This window comes from Bubalus kerabau, chromosome 15 (assembly GCF_029407905.1).
Source record: "Bubalus kerabau isolate K-KA32 ecotype Philippines breed swamp buffalo chromosome 15, PCC_UOA_SB_1v2, whole genome shotgun sequence".
NCBI lineage: Eukaryota > Metazoa > Chordata > Mammalia > Artiodactyla > Bovidae > Bubalus > Bubalus kerabau.
The window spans coordinates 76,914,360-76,936,064 of NC_073638.1; the positions used below are offsets into that span (position 1 = coordinate 76,914,360).

Here is a 21,705-nt window from a genome sequence, read left to right on the forward strand (position 1 = left end):
GATTCTGCCTATCACATCATATTTTTATACTTAGGCATCACAGATAAATGAGAAAATACAAGTAAGCAAAAAGAAAAATACATTAAACAATTGGAAATTCTACCACCTAGAGATAACCTCTCTTGGCTTATTGACTTAGCCCTCGACACGTTTTCCATATAAATATGTATTTGTGGCATACATGCCATTCTGTTACTAACTTTTTCTCACTCTAACAATGTCTTCAAACTATCTTTCTATAGCCACACATACATGTCTATTGCATCTACATCAAAGGATGTAGTACATTCCATTTTACGATGCAACTCTGATTTATTTAAGCAGTCCACACTTTGAGGGGGAGGTTAAATAAACTTTTCATATTTGAACAGTTATAGATTTACAGAAAAATTATGAACCGAATACAGACAGTTCCCGCAGCCTCACACCCAAGCAAATAATAATTTCCCTCATTATTAGCATCTTACATTAGTGTGGTACATTTGTTAAGATTAATGAATATACATGGATACATTTGTTGTTGTTCAGACGCTCAGTCGTGTCTAACTCTTTGCGATCCCACAGACTGCAGCATGACAGGCTCCCCGGTCCTTCACTATATCCCAGATGTGCATTGAGTCGGTGAGGTTTATTGATACATTATTATTAACTAAAATCCATATTTTATTCAAATTTCCTTGCTTTTTTTAACCTAATGTCCTTTTTCTGTTCCAGGATCCCATACAAGATCCCACATTACACGCAGTTGTCATGGCTACTTAGGCTCCCCTTGACTGTGACTGTTTCTCAGACTTTCCCGTGCTTTTGATGACCTTGACAGCCTTGAGGATAACTAGTCAGGTCTTTTGTAGAATGCTTCTCACTTGGGATAGTTTCCCTCATGATTAGATGGGGTAAGGTGTTGGGGAAGAAGGCCACAGAAGTAAACTGCCATTTTCAGCACATCGTAATGTCAAGGGTACATACTATCAGCACAACTGCTCACTACTGAAGTTGACCTTGATCCTCCGGCTAGGCAATGTTTGTCAAGTTTCATCACTGTAGAGGTACTCCCTTTCCTCCTTTTCCATATTGCATTTTTTGGAAGAAAGTCACTATGTGAAGCGCACACTTCTGAGGTGAGAAGTTAATACCCCTCCTTGAGGATGGACTACCTACATCAATTGTTTGAAATCCCTCCGCATGGAAGCTGTGTCTCTTCTCCTCCACTTATTTATTTATTCAGTTATCAATATCAGTATGGACTCAGGGGTATTTATTTTATCCTTTGGGTTATAATTCAACACTATTTTGTCCCTCAAATTGTTCCATTACAGCCACTGGGAGCTCTTTCACGTGATTCCTGCATTTCTTTGACCTTCCATCATGGTGGGTTTAGCCTGTTCTTGAGCACGTCCTTACTTTCAGGTGCTACATGATGCTACAGGTTTATCTCGTATTTTTCTTGTCTCAGTTCTAGAATCAGCATCTACTATTGTTTGACACTTGGATCATTTCCAGGATTTTTTTAAATTTCTAAACAATAACACAATGAATATCTTTGAGAACCCATAAATAGGTGTATTTATCTGACGTTTCATTTGAGTTACAAAAGTGCAAAAGTTGGAACTTAGACAAGACCAGTGAAAGGATTTACACCAAACTGTCCTCTGTACAGCCACTTTGAAAAATAGCCTGGCAGTTTCTATAAAAGTAAATATACACTTTCCATATCACTGGCAATTCCAGTCCTAGATATTTACCTAAGAGAAATGAAAACATGTCCATCAAAACACTAACACTAAACAGTCACAGCAACTTTATTTGTAAAAGCCAAAAAGTGAGAGTAAATGTCCATCAACAGGTCAATGTATAAACAAACTGAGGTTTCTCCAGACAATGGAATACAACTCAGCAATGAAAATAAACTACCCCTCTGTGTAACAACATAGAAATATCTTAAACATATACTGAGTGAAAGAAGTCACAAAAGAGGATCTTCATTATGATTCCACCCATAGGGAATTCTGGAACAGATGAAGCTAATCTATAAGGATTCAAAAACAAACCAGTGCTTGGGGTGGTAGGGAATGGGTGGGGGAGACTGACTGCAAAGTACTCAAGGGAACTTTTTGGGGTGATGTGAATGTTGTATGTCGTAGTGGTTACATGAATTTATACAGTTGCTAAGTGCACTTAAAACGGGTACTTTTTTGGTATGTAAATTATACTGTGACAAAGTTGATTAAAAGAAAACAATAGCTAAACTGACCAGGTTGCAAAAAGAACCCAGAGAAGAGGTTAGGCAGGGAGGCCTTCTCAGGAAAGGGGACAGGTCCTTTCCTGACCATCCTTCATTATCTGTGCTGTGCTTAGTCGCTCAGTCGTGTCCGACTCTTTGTGACCCCATGGACTGTATAACCCACCAGGGTCCTCTGTCCATGGGGATTCTCCAGGCAGGAATACTGGAGTGGGCTGCCATGCCCTCCTCCAGGGGATCTCCCCAACCCAGGGATTCTTTAGCATCTGAGCCACCAGGGAAGCCCAAGAATACTGGAGTGGGTAGCCTAATCCTTCTCCAGGGGATCTTCCCAACCCAGGAATTGAACCAGGGTCTCCTGTATTGCAGGTAGATGAGCTACCAGGGAAGCCCCGTTATGCTCATTCTGCTTCTGAAATGTGCCCCTTCCCATATCTCAGGGATCCCTCACCTGAATCAGCCCAGCAGCAGAGTCTGGGCTTGGAGTGAACACGCAGACATAGAGTGGACCCTCCGTACCCAGCAGCCCTAAGGCTGGAGGTGCTTTGTGTCTTGTCTGCTTGCTGGGGTGCAGGGGAAGGGCTGGAATATGTTGAGGTTCAGGCAACTTTCCTGCAGGACACTCCCAGACAGAACTAGATGACAGTCAGGGTGCCTCACTGCCTGTGCAAACGGGCGGAGAGCTGCTGGCCTGAAATTACCTCAGCAGCAGGGTGATACCCCCAAGTGGAGGCAGCATTTGGGGCCAGGGAGGACAGACGGTGCAGGTGACACGGCAGGAACAGCTCCTTGGAGGCTGTCAGGGAGACCAGGGTTTGTGGACTCTGGTCTCAAGAGACATGCCTGGGTGTCCTCCTCCACCCACTGAGAGGGGTGGTGAGTGAGGACCAGGACTTCTGCAGACTTCAAGGAGAACTTCAGCTGCATGGGAGAGTGAGACATTGGTCCCACTGCCAGTCAAGCAGAGTTTGAGATCCGAGGTATTTTTGTAACGTAAGTTCATTCATTTCCTCACGAATCTTTGTTTCGGGCCTTCAATGAGTCAGGTACTGATTAGTCCCGGGGTGGGGGGACGCGGCAAATCAGAAAAATCCCTGCTATCATGGGAGTCACCTTCTCTGACAGTTCCATCCTGTCACTTCAGCTGGAGGTAGTGCTTTGAAGAAGACAAGGAAGGGTGAGAGGAAGGGGGAACCACTTGAGAACAGCCCTACGGACCCAGGGGCTGGAGAATCCTGGAATAGACTGGTTATCAGATATATTCCTAACAGTGCAATCTCTGGGTCAAAGAACATGAACATTCTAAGGCTTTTGATAAACTGTTGCTGTGTAGTCGCTAAGTCATATCTGACTCTACCACCCCATGGACTATACCCTGCCGGGCTCCTCTGTCTGTGAGACTTCCCAAGCAAGAATACTGGAGTGGGTTGCCATTTCCTTCTCCAGGGGAATCTTCCTGACCTAGGGATGGAACCCACGTCTCCTGCATTGGCAGGCAGATTCTTTACCACTGAGCAACCTGGGAAGCCACCTTTTGATAAAAAGGTACTGCTAAATTATTCTCCAGAAAGTTTCCAAGGTTGTCTTTCTAAAGAGAGGGGGAAATGCTATGTGTTTTAGGAGTGCTCAGAGAGTTTTAAAAATGTGTGTGTGTGTTTGTGTGTGTGTGTGTGTGTGTACAATGTCACCTTTTCCAGATGCCACCCCAGAAGGTATGGTACAAGTCAGTTCAAGTCTGTTTCCCACTCATGTCAGACCTAAGATTTTATATATATATATATATTTATGTATTTATTTGGCTGCCCAGGGTCTTGACTGCAGCACACGGGATCTTCCGTGGCAGCACGCAAACTCTTAGTTGCAGTGTGGGCTCTAGCTCTCTGACCAGGGATCAAACCTCGGCCCCCTTCATCGGGAGTGCACAGTCTTAGCCACAGAACCACCAGGGAAGACCTGGACCTAAGATTTTAGAAGCTAAATATACGAGTAGTTGAAACGCAGTCAGAAAGACCTGCATGTGTATCCCAGCCTTAGCACTCACCGGCTCTGGTATGACTTTGGACAACTATTGCTGAAAGTTACATAAGCGTTGGGTTTTTCATCTGTAAAATGGTCCTTCTGATAACACTTAGCTCTAAGGGTTATGCCAGTGTCAGACAACATAAGTGAGGTGCTTTGCAGAGTACCCCACACACAGCAGGTGGTCATGATTCTTTTCTCTGCAAGGTCAGCAGAGCCTCCTGGCCCAGAGTTCAGTGCTCCCACAGGACACCAACACACCACAGGCCTGCTCTGTGCTTGCTTGCAGACACCAAATCAACGGTTGTCCTGTAAGATTTCCTATCTAGACAAAGTTCCCCACCCAGGTATGCGTAACCTGACTTTAAAAGACCCAGGATGATATGTGTGTTTGTGTGTGTGTGTGTATAGTGTGATTTTTTTTTTTCTCCCAGAAAAGAATAAGGATTTTTCCACACTCTCCTAAGCAAAACCAGATGAGCAGAGTTAGGTCCAACTTCTCAGAAACAATTCACCTCTGCACTTAGACCAGATATGGAATGCTTCAACCCCAAGTATACTTGTGTCTGTGTGTGTGTCTGAGAAACCACAAATGGCTCGGAACAGGGTCAGAGTGAAATCATGGTGAGCCCAAATACCCTCCAGCTACAGACGTATAGACATGATGAGTTTTAATGCTTGCTGGTGTTTTAAAACATTAACACAACAAAGTCAACTGCAGATCCAGCCATTATTTTACCTAGAACTCAGACAGGGCAGTACTGCCTCCTCTTGAAAAAATGCGCAGCTCCCCACCCTCCACCTACCCCTCCCCACCTCAGGGCAAGGTGTCCACAGCAGGAGAGGAGCAGCTGGGAAGCCCTTCTGAGCTGTCAACTGAGGGCAACAGCTCCCAAAGCTCACAACACCAAGTTTCCACTCATCCCTGGTGAGATAAGATAAATAAGAACAATGCAGAGAGGTTTTCATAAGACGAATGTATTTTTAATTCTTAAACTATGTCCTCTTTATTTTTGCTTGCAAATATTCTTCCATAAAATTTAGTGACAAGAGATGGAGATGAGTTGTGTTGTTTTATAGTGTTCTTTCTTGGCAAAAGAAAAAGATGGCCAACTTCATGCTCATCACAATGTATTTTGAGATTTCCCTAGCCTACAAACCCCCAAAGTCTGGGGATCGCCTGGAGAAGGAGCCAAGTGCACAAACAGGAAAAAAAATGCATGTGAACTAAGTACCTGCTCCGTGCTGTGCTGAGATGACTCACTTCGGCCCATCCTTACAGCAACACCGCGGAGCGACAGTATTTCCATTTGATGGATCAGGAAGGCAAGGTTTCTAGAGATTAAGGGACTTGCTGAAGGTCACTCCAGTAGGAATGGGGAGCAGGGAGGCTGGGATCTGAACCCAGGCTGCATGAAACTAGATCTAGAGTGCCCTCCTGCACCTCACAATGTCTATTCCAGAATGCACACCTGCAACAGGAGATTCAGAACAGCATCGAAAACTGAAGTAGGTGTAGTCTTATTCAGAAGCCACTGTGAGCAAATACATTCATAGATCAGGAACAACCCTGAGGGCTGTTGTGAGGGGTGGGGTGGAGGGTGAACTATGGTATCCCGTGGTCGATGCACTTTGAATAAACACAATGGCTGGAATTATGAAAGTGTTAAGGGCTGACCAATCCATCAGCGACAAGCTGATTCGTTGGTAATGGGAAAGGGCAGGGGCGGGTCCTGAGCACATTAACTGCCCTCTTCAGACCGCTGAGTCCCCAGAACAGGAACCGGACCCGGCAGCCGCTGCCTCATTACCAGACAAATGTAGAGAAAGTGACAGTTTAGGGGAAAACAAGAGTGATTAAGGGATGGAAGAATCCATGAGTAAAGATGAAGAAATAATTACGGCACAGCTCGGCTAACTCATAAATCAAGGACGATCACTCCATCTACAAACACCTGGCAAGGTGAAAAGCATCAAGGGGAGATGGGCTATTTAATGTGCATTAAAAAGTGAAACAAGGGTTGGAATTAAGAGAGTGCTAGAAGCTGAGAGTCAGGGACAAGTGGACTCGCTGTGAAAAGTCACCACCCCCGGAGGCGGGGGAGGGGCGGTGGACGCGGCCAGAACCGCAGAGGGGTTGAGACACCGGAGATTGGACTCCGGGTCAGAAAAGGCTCAGGAGCGAGTGGGCCCCTCTGGGCTGAGAGACGTGACCTGAGTCTCCCCCGCGCCCGGCCTTCCTCTTAACGGCTTCCACACCCACCCCCTTCACCTCAGGAAGGCGAGATGGCAATTTGAGTCGGAAACGGTGTCAACAAATATCGCAAGGCGTCATCACATCAGCCCACGGCCCGCTTTTGAAGTAGGGCGGTGGCCGGGGCGCCGTAATTATCCCCAAGAAGCGGGTCCCGCAGCCCGGCGATCCCGCGCCAGGAGAGCCCCGCTGGCGGCCCCTGCCCTGGAGCCTGCAGGCCTCGGGGGACCAGGCTTCTTTATCCAGAACCAGCTGTGTCGGGATTTACCGCCGGCTCGCGAGGAGTTCCCCCATCACCGCAGGCACAGGAAGGCGACGTTTGGGCAGGGTTTGGGCCTCTTCAGCCTCGGGAATCATCTTCCGCCTGCAAGGGCCTGAGGACCCTCCCTGTGGCCCGGGAGAAGATGGAAGACCAAGGATCCTGTCTCCTTTCCACCGGGCTCAAAAGCCATTTTAGCCCAACCTGTGAAGAATGGGTTCTTGCCCTGAAATGCCTCCCTGAGCTTAGAGGACGCGAGGTCCGGGAGGCAGGTGTGGGTTTGGGAAGAGGCTCCTGTTTAGCGGTGTGGAGGGAGCAGGGGAAGGGTGGCGCCTTCTTGGGAACACACCGAATGCCATGGAAAAATCCGGAAGCAACGGGAGAAACGGAAGACAGAGAAATCCAGAGTTTAAATTACAAGCACTCTGGGACCTAATTCCCCTGTGTCTTACATTGTCGGGCATATTACTGATGCTCCACAAAGGTTTATCATGGACACTGCAATTAAATAAACACAAGAAACAAGGTGAGAATGTTGACTGTGGCCATTCCTAACTCCACTGTGGCCTTGAAAACCAGGATCCCGCAACCAAGATGAAAAAGAAAACCAGAAACAGCGTGAGGAATGGCATGACCTTAGGAGCTCAGTAAGGCTTGTGGCATAAATTACAAGCTTATTGAGGGCAGGGGACTCTGTCTACAAATTCTCCAGTGTTTGCTCCCCACGGAGCTCCAAGCATTGAAGGGATAAATGGCTCCAGTTACAAAGTCAAGCATTTTAAAATAGTGACAACCCCCATGAGGTGAATTTCAGTCCTTTTTCAATTTCTCTCCTCGGTCTCTTAGAGATTTTTTTTTCCCCCTCATAAAACGAGCAGTCCAAGTTTTTAGTCTGACATGCTTCTCAGAACAGCCTGTTGGTTTTAAATAAGCTAAAGGGAAGTCATATAAAGCCCTAGTTTGGAACATCGGGTCCAGCCATCGACGATGTGGCCACGTGGCATGGCTGGAGAGTCCTGGCCCCTGGCTCTCCATCTCAGGGGCCCCCTTTTCACGTTTACATTCGTTGACCGAGCCCAGAGCCAGCAGGTATAAACGATGGGCAAGGCTAGGTACTGGCCTTTGGGGGAGAAACCAAAATACACAGAACTCAAGGAATGGAGGCCATTGAGGAATGGAGAGGAAGACTATTCTCTTTTTCCCCTTTCCCCTCAGTATCGACCCCTGGAAGAAGGACACTGCAAGCCACCACGAGTGATTTACTACTCAGTACAGAGGAAGGCTCAGAATGAGGTTCGTGTAAGGGTTTTAGAGAAAGAGAGAATGAAAGATAGAGCCAGGAAGAGGGCATGGTACATAGAATAAAGGAGCACAAGGCAGAGTGAGAAGGGGAGGGCCCGACTGGAAAGACCAGAGGAGCCAAAGACAAGTCATATAACTGCATTAATTCATTAAACACACACACAAGACAAAACTTCCCTATGTGTCACCTAATGGAATCAAAGATAAAGTTACAAGCTCAGACCCTTGGGGGTGATCGTGTGCATGCAATTACACAGGAGGCAGAAAACTGTGACCAAATATCTATAACACAATGTGACGACTGTTACCCCAATAAAGTTAAAGAAAGGTGTGTGTGTGTGTGTGTGTGCGCGCGCTCAGTTATGTTCCACTCTTTTGGACCCTACAGACCATAGCCTACCAGATTCCTCCATCCATGGGATTTTTGCAGGCAAGAATACTGGAGTGGGTTTGGCATTTCCTCCTCTAGGGATTATTCCCAACCTAGGGAATGAACCTGCATCTCCTGCATTGGCAGATGGGTTCTTTACCACTGAGCCACCTGGGAAGCCCTTAAAGAAAAGGATAATGGATGAACTTTTCTTTTTTGGGGGGTCACCCCACACCACATGTGGAATCTTAGTTCCCAGGGATCGAACCTGTGCCCCCTGCATTGGAGTGCGGAGTCTTAGCACCTGGACCACCAGGGAAGTCCCGGGATGAAATTTTAAAATGAACTGTGGATTAGAAAATGTATTTTTATCCATGATAAATACCCTGATTTTGATGACTATACTGTAAGCTCTGTAAGAGAATATCCTGATCTTGGGAAACAATACACTGAAGTAGTTCAGGGTTTGTTTGTAGTTTTTTTTTTAAATAGACATTTGTCTTATTTCAATAGGCACATGTATATAACATATGAAGAGCACAGAAGTTGAAAGGATGACTCCAAGCGGGGAAGGAAAGGAAGGAGGTGAGTAGGGAGGAGCTTCACCCAGCATTTGACCTTTAAGTACAAAGGAGATGACAGAGAAGGAGTTCATCTGGAGAAGAGTTTGGAGAGAGGGTAGGCTAGGAAAAGGTCATGGAAAAGGTGTGGCATGAAGCATGGAGGACTTCCCTACTCGGAAACCTTAAAGAGTGAAGCCTACCTAGAATTCCCAACATGTGAGGGAGAATGTGGATGAAAATACAGCTGGACAAGACTCTCTGGGCTGGTGACAGGCAGGTTCTGCAATTGGAAAGTCAAAAGAAATTCCTCATCTACTAAATAACCGCTATTTGCCTTGTGAGACAGAGCGTATGCCTGTAACATGTACAAAAAAACTCAAGACCAGTTTGGAAAGAGCAGTTTTAAAAATCGGGGTCACCTGAGCCAAGAAGCGCAAAGAATTGGGTTGCATCAGATGGTAAAGAATCTGCCCCCAATGCAGGAGACCCAGGTTCAATCCCTGGGTCAGGAAGATGCCCTGGAGGAGGGAATGGCAACCCACCCCAGTATTCTTGCCTGGAGAAGCCCATGGACAGAGGAGCCTGGTGGGCTACAGTCCATGGGGTCACAAAGAGTCGGACACGACTGAGTGATTAACGCACACGCTAACCTCAGTTTCGTACACATTTATGAGCAACGTGAGTGTGTAGGTGTTATACTGGATCTTGGGGTTATGGAGACAAAAAGATGTGGTCCTGCCCTCAAGGTAGATCACAGGCTAGTAATCAAGAGAGCTTCTCAGACAAAGTGAGTTTTGAGGGGAGAGAAAGGATGTGAACTGACAACCAACCAAGGGTGTGGTTTCTTCAGGGCTGCCATTGACCTTCAGAGAGGTGTTTGGCCTCTACTGCGGTTAGTACCCAGGCCTCAGTGCATTGATGTGAGGAGGCAAAACCAGAATGGGAGGGCCATTTGGTAGCCAGCAGAGGTTTAAAAAAAAGGCCTTCTATTAATAAATTGGAGCTAATTGACTTGTGCTTAGCCACAATGACAAAACTGTTGGAGGAATGTAAAGAAATTAAACAGGTCAAGAAAATTAGAGGCCAATCTCATTTCTTCACCTAGATGCAAAAATCCAAGAAATTGAATTCAGTAGTGTATAAAAAAGATAATGTATTGTGATCAGTTTGGGTTGTTGATCCTAGGAATACAAGAGTGATTTAACATTAGAAAAGCTATTACTATAATTCATATTAATGGATAAGGGAGAAAAATCATATAGTTAACCAAACAAGTGTAGAAAAAATATTTGCTAAAATTTAAAATGAAATTTCCTACCTAATAAAGACTTTTTATCAAACAATTACAGCAAACACCATTCTTCAAGGTGAAAGTTTTGAGGGATCCTTTTAAAATCAGGAACAAGACAAAAATGTCCACATCAGCTCTTCTTTCCATCATTGTATTGAAGTCCTATTCAGTGCAATAAAAAAAAAAATGTATAAGTTTTGGAAAGGAAGAAATAAGACTAATATCTTTATAGATAATATAATTGTTTATTTAGAAAACACAAAAGACTATAAGTTTCTGGAATTAAGTTTTAAAAGTTTAACAATGTGGGTGGGTAATATAAATTGATTGCATTTATATACTACTCCCAATAAACAATTAGACAGCATAATTTTTTTAAATGTTATGCAGTACTATTTACAATAGCCAGGGCATGGAAGTAACCTAAATGCCCATTGACAAAGGAATGGATAAGAAAGATGTGGTACATATGTACAATGGAATATTACTCGGCCATAGAAAGGAACAAAACAGCACCATTTGCAGAGGCGTGGATGGACCTAGAGATTGTCATACAGAGTGAAGTGAGACAGAAAGAGAAAAACAAATACTGTATAGTATCATTACATGGAAAACCTAGAAAAATGGTGCAGATGAACTTATTTGCAAAGCCGAAATAGAATTACAGATGTAGAGAACAAACTTATGGTTACCAAGTGGGGAAGGGGAGGGGGCGGTGGGGTGAACTGAAAGATTGGAATTGACATATGTACACCACCGTGTATAACACAGATAACTGATGAGAACCTGCTGTACAGCACATATACTCAGTGCTCTGTGGTGACCTAAATGGGAAGGAAACTTAAAAAGAGGGGGTGTATGAATACATATAACTGACTCACTGTACTACACAGCAGCAGCTAGCACAACATTGTAAAACAACTATACCCCAATAAAAATTAATTTAAAAAATAAAAAAAATCAATACACACAACAAAATTCAAAAATACAAGATGTCAGTTATTACAGCAACCAAAATTAGGATACTTAGGAATAAACATGATGCAAGATAAGGCAGACCTTTAAAAAGAAAAATATTAACTTTATTGAAAGACAATATACAAGACTACGAACAAAGCTAGTGGAGGTGATGGAATTCCAGTGGAGCTATTCCAAATCCTGAAAGATGATGCTGTGAAAGTGCTGCCCTCAATATGCCAGCAAATTTGGAAAACTCAGCAGTGGCCACAGAACTGGAAAAGGTCAGTTTTCATTCCAATCCCAAAGAAAGGCAATGCCAAAGAATGCTCAAACTACCGCACAATTGCATTCATCTCACACGCTAGCAAAGTAATGCTCAAAATTCTCCAAGCCAGGCTTCAACAGTACGTGAACTGTGAACTTCCAGATGTTCAAGCTGGTTTTAGAAAAGGCAAAGGAACCAGAGATCAAATTGCCAACATCCGCTGAATCATCGAAAAAGCAAGAGAGTTCCAGAAAAACATCTATTTCTGACTTATTGACTATGCCAAAGCCTTTAACTGTGTGGGTCACAACAAACTGTGGAAAATTCTGAAAGAGATGGGAATACCAGACCACCTGACCTGCCTCTTGAGAAACCTGTATGCAGGTCAAGAAGCAACAGTTAGAACTGGATATGGAACAACAGACTGGTTCCAAACAGGAAAAGGAGTATATTAAGGCTGTATATTGTCCTGCTTATTTAACTTATATGCAGAGTACATCATGAGAAATGCTGGGCTGGAGGAAGCACAAGCTGGAATCAAGATTGCCGGGAGAAATATCAATAACCTCAGATATGCAGATGACACTACCCTATGGCAGAAAGTGAAGAAGAACTAAAGAGCCTCTTGATAAAAGTGAAAGAGGAGAGTGAAAACGTTGGCTTAAAGCTCAACATTCAGAAAACGAAGATCATGGCATCCAGTCCCATAACTTCATGGCAAATAGATGGGGAAACAGTGGCAACAGTGGCTGACTTTATTTTTCTGGGCTCTAAAATAACTGTAGATGGTAATTGCAGCCATGAAATTAGAAGACGCTTGCTCCTTGGAAGGAAAGTTGTGACCAACCTAGATAGCATATTCAAAAGCAGAGACATTACTTTGCCGACAAATGTCCGTCTAGTCAAGGTTATGGTTTTTCCAGTGGTCACGTATGGATATGAGAGTTGGACTATAAAGAAGGCTGAGTGCCGAAGAATTGATGCTTTTGAACTGTGGTGTTGGAGAAGACTCTTGAGAGTCCCTTGGACAGCAAGGAGATCCAACCAGTCCATCCTAAAGGAGATCAGTCCTGGGTGTTTATTGGAAGGACTGATGTTGAAGCTGAAACTCCAATAGTTTGGTCATCTGATGCGAAGAGCTGACTCATTTGAAAAGACCCTGATGCTGGAAGGGATTGAGGGCAGGAGGAGAAGGGGACGACAGAGGATGAAATGGTTGGATGGCATCACTGACTGGATGGACATGGGTTTGGGTGAACTCCGGGAGCCGGTGATGGACAGGGAGGCCTGGCGTGCTGCAGTCCATGGGGTCGCAAAGAGTTGGACACAACAGAGCAACTGAACTGAACTGAACACAAGACAAGTAGACAGAGAGATGAACTAGGTCTGTGGATAAGAAGTCATAATATGAAAGTCAGCTTTCTTCACATAGATCTATAGAGTCGACCCAACTCAAATCCTTATCTAATTCCAAAATTTACAAGGCAGAGGAAAGTCCTAAGGATAGCCAGTGAGTGAAGGCGCTCAGCTGTGCCCAGCTCTTTGCGACCCCATAAACTGCACAGTCCATGGGATTCTCCAGGCCAGAACACTGGAGTGAGGAGCCTTTCCCTTCTCCAGGAGATCTTCCCGACCCGGGGATCGAACCCAAGTCTCCCACATTGCAGGCAGATTCTTTACCAGTTGAGCCACAAGGGGAGCCCAAGAATACTGGGGTGGGTAGCCCATCCCTTCTCTAGGGGATCTTCCCGACCCAGGAATTGAACTGGGTCTCCTGAATTGCAGGTGGATTCTTTACCAACTGAGCTATCAGGGAAGCTGATAGCTACCCTGACATTCCTAAAATGTAGGGTAGCTAAGACATTCCTAAAAAAAAGAATAAGGTGTTAGGATCTTCTCTACTATATATAAAATCATACTGCAAAGCCATGGTAAGTAATGCAGTGTGATATAGGTACATGTGCTGCTAAGTCAGTCAGTCATGTCCGATGCTTTGTGACCCCATGCACTGTAGCCCACCAGGCTCCTCTGTTCATGGGATTCTCCAGGCAAGAATACTGGAGTGGGTTGCCATTTTCTTCACCAGGGCATCTTCCCAACCCACAGATCGAACCTGCATCTCTTGTGTCTCCTGCATTGGCAGGTGGATTCTTTACCACTGTGCTGCCTGGGAAGCCGTGATATAGGTACAAGGACAGAAACAAATTGACCAATGGAACTGAACAGAATGCCCCAAAGTAGAGCCACACGTATATGGAAACCTGACATCACACAGATGGCATGGCCAACCACCAGAGAACGGAGAGATTATCCAGTAAATGGTATACAACTGTTATTTACATCGGGGCAGGGGGTGAGGGAAGACGATCCCTATCTCCAAAAGTAAATCCTTTGAACTAAAAGCAAAATATACAAGTCAACACTAATATTTTTAGAAGAAAATAGAGAAGAATTTCTTTATCACAGCAGGAGAGAAGGATTTTTTATACAAGATACAAATTGTATTGGCCACAAAATATAAGATTGATATAATAGATTATATTAAAAATAAGAATGTCTCTCATCAAACTACATCTTAAAGAAAGTGAGATGGCAAGCCACAATGTGGGAGAAGATACCTGGAATGCATTTAACTGATAAATGAATACATAAGAAAATTTTCCTACATCTGTCTGCATGCTCATTTCCTGGTCTCCTTCAGAACTTGCTTGCATGTCGTGTTTTTCAGAAAACCTTCCCTAATCACTGTTTTAAAAATCGCAAGCTCACTACCACGCCCTGCCCTGGCTGTGCCCTTGCCCGCCTTGCTTTTAGCCATAACGAGTATCACCACCACACCTACTCCGCAGGTTAAGGAAACGATTGCCTCCCACTCCGTCTTCTCGGAAGCCTATAAACTCCTAAATGAGGCAAGGAATTTTGATCTATTTTGTTCACGTCTGTATTCCCAGCATATAGAAGAGCACCCGGCACACAGCAGGTGCTCTATAAATATTTGTTGGCTAAAAACTCCTACCAATCAATTATAAAAACATCAACAGCTCAATAGAAAGAAATGAGCAAAAGGCTTAAACAGACATTTCAATAAAAAAACGAAAAATACAACTTGTCAATAAACATATAAAAAGATGCTCAAATGTACTGATTATTAGGGAAGTGCAAATTAAGATTGAAATGAGATACTATTTTATATTTACCAGACTGGCAAACATTAAGAATTCTGACTATACTAAGTCTTGGCAAGAATGAGGAACACAGGAAACTCTTAATACACCTGCTGGTGGGAATGGAAATTGTATCTCTCTTTAGAAGACAAATCGGGATTATCTTGTAAAGGTGCACATGTGTGTAGCCTGTATGTCAGTTTGTCTGTTCTTAGATTTATACCCAGGAACAGTGCCTCTAAAAATGCAGTCCACAGACTGGTGTCAGTATGTAAAGGAACAGTCTGTTATAAGTTACCATGAGACAAGTGCAAAAATTGACAGTGAAGATTAAGAAAACTCGATAGCAACTTGACACTGCCATCCTATATTTTTAATTTTTTAGACTTTTTTATCATGGGAAAATATAACTAAAATTTGACCATTTTAAGCATACAATTTAGTGGCATTAAAAAATACATTCACACTGTTGTTCAGTCATCACCATCATCCATCTCTAGAATTTTTTTTCATCTTTCCAAACTGAAATTCCATATCAGGACTTTCCTAGTGGCCCAGTGGCTAAGGCTCTGCACTCCCAATGCAGGGGACCCAGGTTCGATCCCTGGTCAGGAAACTAGATCCAACATGTCACAACTAAGAGTCTGCATGCCACGACTAAGAGGTTCCTCGTGCCACAACGAAGACTGAAGATCCTGCCTGACACAGCTTGCTAAGTCGCTTTCAGTCGTGCCCGACTCTCTGTGACCCCATGGCCTGCAGCCCACCAGGCTCCCCATCCATGGGATTCTCCAGGCAAGAATATTGCAGTCGGTTGCCACTTCCTTCTCCAATGCCATAACTTAAGAATCCCAATAAAAAAAAATAAATAAATTTAAAATAAAATTTTAAAATGAAATTCCATACCCATTAAACAATAGCTCCCTCTTCCCCCTGCATCCCTACTCCTGGCAACCATTTTTTCTGTCTATGAATTTGACTAAGTATCTTATATGAGTGGAATATTTGTCCTTTTGTGACTGGCCTATTTCACTTCAGCATAATGTCCTCAAATTCCACCCATACTGTAGCATGTGTCAGAATTTCTTTTTTTTTTAAGACTGAATAATACTCCGCTGAATTGATATAACTAACACCCTTCTGTTTATCCAGTAATCCAGTGAAGGACACTTGGGTTGCTTCTACCTTTTGTCTATTGTGAATGATCGCCCTACTATACTTATTAAAATATAATTTTTCTGTTGACTATAATAATTAAAATTGGGCTTTATGTTAGGATGTCTTTGAATTTTTAATAATCTCATTTTCCAAGTAATTCATTTTTATGGTACTTTACAAAAACCATCTGTGACAGTTGTAAAATTTTCTAAATACACCCACAGATAGTTCAGGAAGCACCACCCTGAAGTAGAGTCTTCCAAATTTTTATAAGACCCAAGAGTAAGAAAAACTCTTCCCATCATAACCCAAGACACATGAATACAACTGAAACAAGAGTTTCACAAAGCCATACTTTATCATTTCTACAGGAAATGCACTAAGGTAGTTACTGCTTTGTTTAATTTTATTTTAATCCTGGTTGAATTATGGCAGAAAGTGAAGAGGAACTAAAAAGCCTCTTGATGAAAGTGAAAGTGAAGAGTGAAAAAAGTTGGCTTAAAGCTCAACATTCAGAAAACGAAGATCATGGCATCTGGTCCCATCACTTCATGGGAAATAGATGGGGAAACAGTGGAAACAGTGGCAGACTTTATTTTTTGGGGCTCCAAAATCACTGCAGATGGTGACTGCAGCCATGAAACTAAAAGATCCTTACTCCTTGGAAGAAAAGTTATGACCAACCTAGACAGCATATTCAAAAGCAGAGACATTACTTTGCCAACAAAGGTCCATCTAGTCTAAGGCTATGGTTTTTCCAGTGGTCATGTATGGATGTGAGAGTTGGACTGTGAAGAAAGCTGAGCACAGAAAAATTGATGCTTTTGAACTGTGGTGTTGGAGAAGACTCTTGAGAGTCCCTTGGACTGCAAGGAGATCCAACCAATCCACCCTAAAGGAGATCAGTCCTGGGTGTTCATCGGAAGGAATGATGCTAAAGCTGAAACTCCAGTACTTTGGCCACCTCACTCGAAGAGTTGACTCATTGGAAAAGACTCTGATGCTGGGAGGGATTGGGGGCAGGAGGAGAAGGGGACAACAGAAGTTGAGATGGCTGGATGGCATCACTGACCTGATGGACATGAGTCTGAGTGAACTCCGGGAGTTGGTGATGGACAGGGAGGCCTGGCGTGCTGCAATTCATGGGGTTGCAAAGAGTTGGACACGACTGAGCGACTGAACTGAACTGAACTGAATCTATTAAATTGATTTCACAGCCCACCAAAAATCGTGAATCCCAGTATGAAAGCCAGTGCTCTTGAGAAATTTCTGCATATGTATGTCAGCAGCCATGTAACAGAATGTTTCCAGTAGCATTATTCATAAAAGAAAAATAAAAACCAACCCAAATATCCATCAATAGGAAACTAAATGAATAAATTGTGATATATTCACCTAATACAATATTACTGGGGCTCAATCAATGTTTATTGAATGAATTAATAAACGGCTGTGAAAATGAAGTACAGCTACCTGGAGCAGTTTGGATAAATCTTAGAAATACAATGTGCAGTGGACAAAGCAAGTCGCAGTTGATATTATACTGAACAAAACCACTTTTTAAAAAGCAAACAAAAGAAAACACAGTATTGTTTGAGGACCCATGCATGTGGTAGGACTACCCTAAAAGTCAAGAGAACAATAAACACAAAATTCGGGACAGAAGTTACCTCGGGGGAGTAGGCAGAGGGTGGGATTGGGGAGATCCCAGGCAGCTCACAGAATTGGAAATGTTATTCAGTTGGGTGGTTTACAAATGTTCATTATTATGCTTTGTACTTAGATATACATTGTATATATTCTTTTATCTATCATATTCTTTTATCTATCACATTTCAGTCAGTCAGTCAGTTCGGTCACTCAGTTGTGTCTGACTCTTTGCGACCCTGTGGACTGCAGCACGCCGGGCCTCCCTGTCCATCACCAACTCCTGGAGTTTACTCAAACTCATGTCCATTGAGTTGGTGATGCCATCCAACCATCTCAACCTCCGTGGTCCCCTTCTCCTCCTGCCTTCAATCTTTCCCAGCATCAGGGTCACATTTAAAATCTTTTAAAAGGTAGAAATGAAGTTGATGGAATTGGAGAACAAAGAATTCTAGCCACACTGAGCAAGCCATTGACATATCAAAATATCAGTAAAATAGGGCCCCTTGACTTTCTTCCAAGACTGTGAAAAAATAGCTGATAAACATTTTACCGGGCTGAAAAGAAGGGTATCCAGACAAGGTGTTGAATTGGCTGTCGTTTCCCCTTGTAGAATAGCCTCCAGTTTCCTTATACTCATCCAGCAAACTCTCACCCGCTAAGTACCTGCACAAGCATGGAATGTTCTGCATCCCTGACTGTTGGTTGATGTTAGAATTCTGATTAAGGGTCTTGGGTAGGCAATAGAAGAAGAGGGTGGAGGCCAAGCCTTATTCATCTTTACGCTGCTAACCTTCAGCCCAGTGCCTTGCAGAGTAAGTATCAGATAGCTGTTTTCTGCGGAAATGATTGAAGCACTGAAAGAATAAATGACTATTGCAGTTAGGCTAAGGATGCTATACCATTTCTGTCATTGCCGATATATGGGGTTATTTCAGGCTGTTCTGACTCATGATCTAAGCTGAGACATAGTAATGGGCGTGGCTTCCCCAAAGGTATTTGTGAATTAAAGATCTGAGGGAGAAGGTAAAATGAGGTCATGGGATAAAAGTGGGGAAGCAGTCAGTTTTAAAATAAAGATGAGAAATCTTGGGAGTTTTCAAAGTCCAGTTGGGCATAGCAGTAAGTTGGTGGTTGTCTTTTTTATCCCCACTTTAATTTTTATCATGGTTAATTACAAAGCGTCCTGGAGCAGGGTGCAGTGGTTAAGATGATGGAATGTGGAGGCACTGTTTGGGTTTGACTCCTCCACTTACTGGGTAAGCTCAGGGAAATTACTTAACCTCCTTGTACCTCAGTTTATCATCTGTAAATAGGGATAATAATAGCACCAACCTTGGGATTTCCCCCATGGTCCAATGGTTAAGACTCTGTGCTTCCAATGTAGGGGGTGCAGGTTCGGTCCCTGGTCATGGAACTAATATGCCACACAGAGCAACCAAAAGGAAAGAAAACACCAACCTCATAGAACTGTGATGACAGGAAGTGATTCAGTGAGGAGATATTCATAAAGGGAACAGCACCTGGCGTGCAGCAAGCATCAATGTTGTTAAATAAAATCTTTATTGAGATTGACAATATACTTGTGTGCCCATGAGCTTCCCGTACTCTTTCTTTGGGTTAGCTGCTGTGTGGGTACTCAGACTTCTATCACAGCAGAACAACTTCTGTGGCCTCTTCCATGGAAAGCCCTTGAGAGATTTCATCTTTATGGAGCTTTGCTATAGGATCCTCTGCTTAATTAGCACCCTTGCAATCTATTGTTGGTATCATCTAAGATCATTGTCTTTAATATACCTATATAGATTCCCGACAGTCTGCCTTCAGAATGCCTGTCCCATCGTTCTTTCTTTTCCATTCTCTCTCTCTCTCTCTGCTTCCTCTGCCCTCTTGGACTCTTGCAACAGCCTCCTAACAGATTTTACTGCCTCTAGTCTTTGTTATAGCCAGTTCATCCTTGGCCCTGGGGACACACTGAATCTTCCTCAAACAACCCTTTGCACGCATTATTCTCATCCACCAGCTCTGATCAGAGCCCTCCACTCCTTTGCCTCTGTGTTCAAATTCCTTAGCTTGACCATCAAGACCTCTCTAGTCGACTTCAGCCTCACTCTCCCACTTGATCTCTCTCTGCCTTTACTAACTTTTTTTTTGCAGCCAAATTAGCCTAGTAATTGCTCGATATTGGTCATGCCTACGCCCACCCGGACAACATCATTTCTTCCACTCCCAAGCCTGGAATGCTCTTCTTGTGACTTCATAGCCTGGAGAAGACACTCAAAGAGATGAGAGAAGGTCATCGAAACGGAGATTAGGGAATATCAAAAGCAGATTTTGTCTCCTTCAAAACAGGCATAAAGCATGAGGGTTAAGGGTATGAGCTCTGGCTCTGTTATTTCCTGGCTGCACAAGGTGCCCCTGTGCCTCAGTTTTGCTCATCTGTAAAAGGGGTACCTTTTGGAGTGGATATGGTGATACATCACACAGGTCCCTCTTCAAGGCTGAGATACATAGTCTCCCAGCTGTAAGAGTGTTGGCACTAACCCTCACACTGAATCCCCTCCAGGAATTGCCCTCAACCAAGGGAAACTGCAGGCTTCCCAGGTAGCTCAGATGGTAAAGAATCTGCCTGCAGTGCAGGAGACCTGGGTTTGAACCCTGGATCGGGAAGATCCCTTGGAGAAGGAAATGGCAACCCACTCCAGTATTCTTGCCTGGAGAATTCCTCATGGACAGACAAGCCTGGCAGACTACCATCCAAAGGGTCACAAAGAGTCGGACACGACTGAGCGACTACCCTAAAGGAAACCCGTAAAATGCTGCCCTCTCCGGGGGGCAGCCTGCATCCAGTGCCACGTCAACAGGAAGTACAAAAGCCTGGCCTCTTTGCCTTGATTAGACAGTTCTAAAGGGCCACTCCAGCTTTTCATCCCCCCATAAAGTTCACTGAGGTCTCTGTTGTGGCTGCATCAGAGCCCAGCTTCTCTCTGCCCAGTCTAGCTTCCTTTTCTTCCCCTCACAGCTGCTGTTCCCCCAAACAACTCCTCCATAGACTACACACATGCAAAATCTCTGCTTCAGAGTCTGTTTCCCAGGAAACCTGACCTACAATGGTAAGGAAGCAGCCCCCAAAATGAGATTTTGGAGCAGCCTCACTTGCTGGCTGACTGACACTGAGGACCTCATCACTAGTGGGAGTGGGGTGCTGAGAGCACCGGGCATGGGGTTCGGGTGCCACGGCTAAAATTTTCACTGGTGTTGGCCTGGCATGGGACACAGTTGTACGTGAGTGCACCGGGGGTGGCAGATTACCAAGTGCTGGAGAGGTTCTGGGACGAACCCTTTGTAAACACTGTAGAATGAGATGGCTGGTGCTGGGGGCAAGGCGAAGGGCAAGAGATTGATTCACTGAAGAAAGACAACTAGAGGCCCAGAGTGATTAATCACCAATATAAGGCAAAGTGTAAAAGCTTGAGGGTGGCCTATATAAGGCAGAGTATAAAGAGACTCTTAGCTCCTGTACCAGAGGGCAGAGGATCAGGCCCAGAACTTAATTATAAGAAGATTGAATTCTCAACGCTAGCAGATCTGCTGTGCTGAGGTCAGGGATCTGATTGGAAAGAATGGGCCCCCGAGACTCTCAGGAGGCTGAAATCAAGATATTGGTCAGGGGCTGCAGTCATCTTGAGGTTCAGCTAAGACTGGAGCATCTGTTTCCATGATCACTCTCATGGCTTTTGCAGGCCTTAGAAGATCCTTTTCTAAGCTTATTCCTGCAATTGCAGGGAAGCCTTAGGACCTGGCCGTGTATCCTGAGTGTCCACACCACATAGCAGCTGGGGATCGGAGACAGAGAACCAGAGGGTCTCCCAAGACAGAACCCACAGCCTTTTTGTATGCTAATCTTGGAAGTACCAGCAGATCCACCAGCATTATCTTCTAATGCTAATAATCCTATGCATTAGAAGCCAGCCACGGACTTCCCTGGTGGTTCAGTGGATAAGAATCTGCCTTGCAATGCAGGGGACTTGGGAGTCGGATCCCTGGTCCAGGAAGATTCCACATGCTGTGGAGCAGCTAAGACTGTGTGCAGAACTACTGAACCCATGCGCCCTAGGGTCCCATCCCCAACAAGAGAAGCCACTACAATGAGAAACCTGTGCATCACAACAAAGAATAACCGCTGCTCGCTACAACTAGAGAAAGCCTGCACG

General features: G+C 44.2%; 1 long non-coding RNA gene and 1 other non-coding gene across 3 annotated transcripts in view; one reads left to right on the top strand and one right to left on the bottom strand.

Moving 5' to 3' along the window:
* Positions 1-5,361: 5,361 nt before the first annotated feature.
* The window catches only part of LOC129628404 (uncharacterized), a 44,258-nt gene continuing 27,914 nt past the window's right edge, over positions 5,362-21,705 (bottom strand). For both annotated transcript variants that reach the window (XR_008702814.1, XR_008702813.1), the window contains 2 exons: positions 10,325-10,459; positions 5,362-5,593 (listed from right to left, as the gene is read on the bottom strand). This is a non-coding gene — a long non-coding RNA (uncharacterized LOC129628404). The remainder of the gene's footprint in view (positions 5,594-10,324; positions 10,460-21,705) is intronic.
* Positions 15,230-15,302, top strand: TRNAG-CCC (transfer RNA glycine (anticodon CCC)). Its single transcript has one exon. It is a non-coding gene; the product is annotated as a tRNA-Gly (tRNA).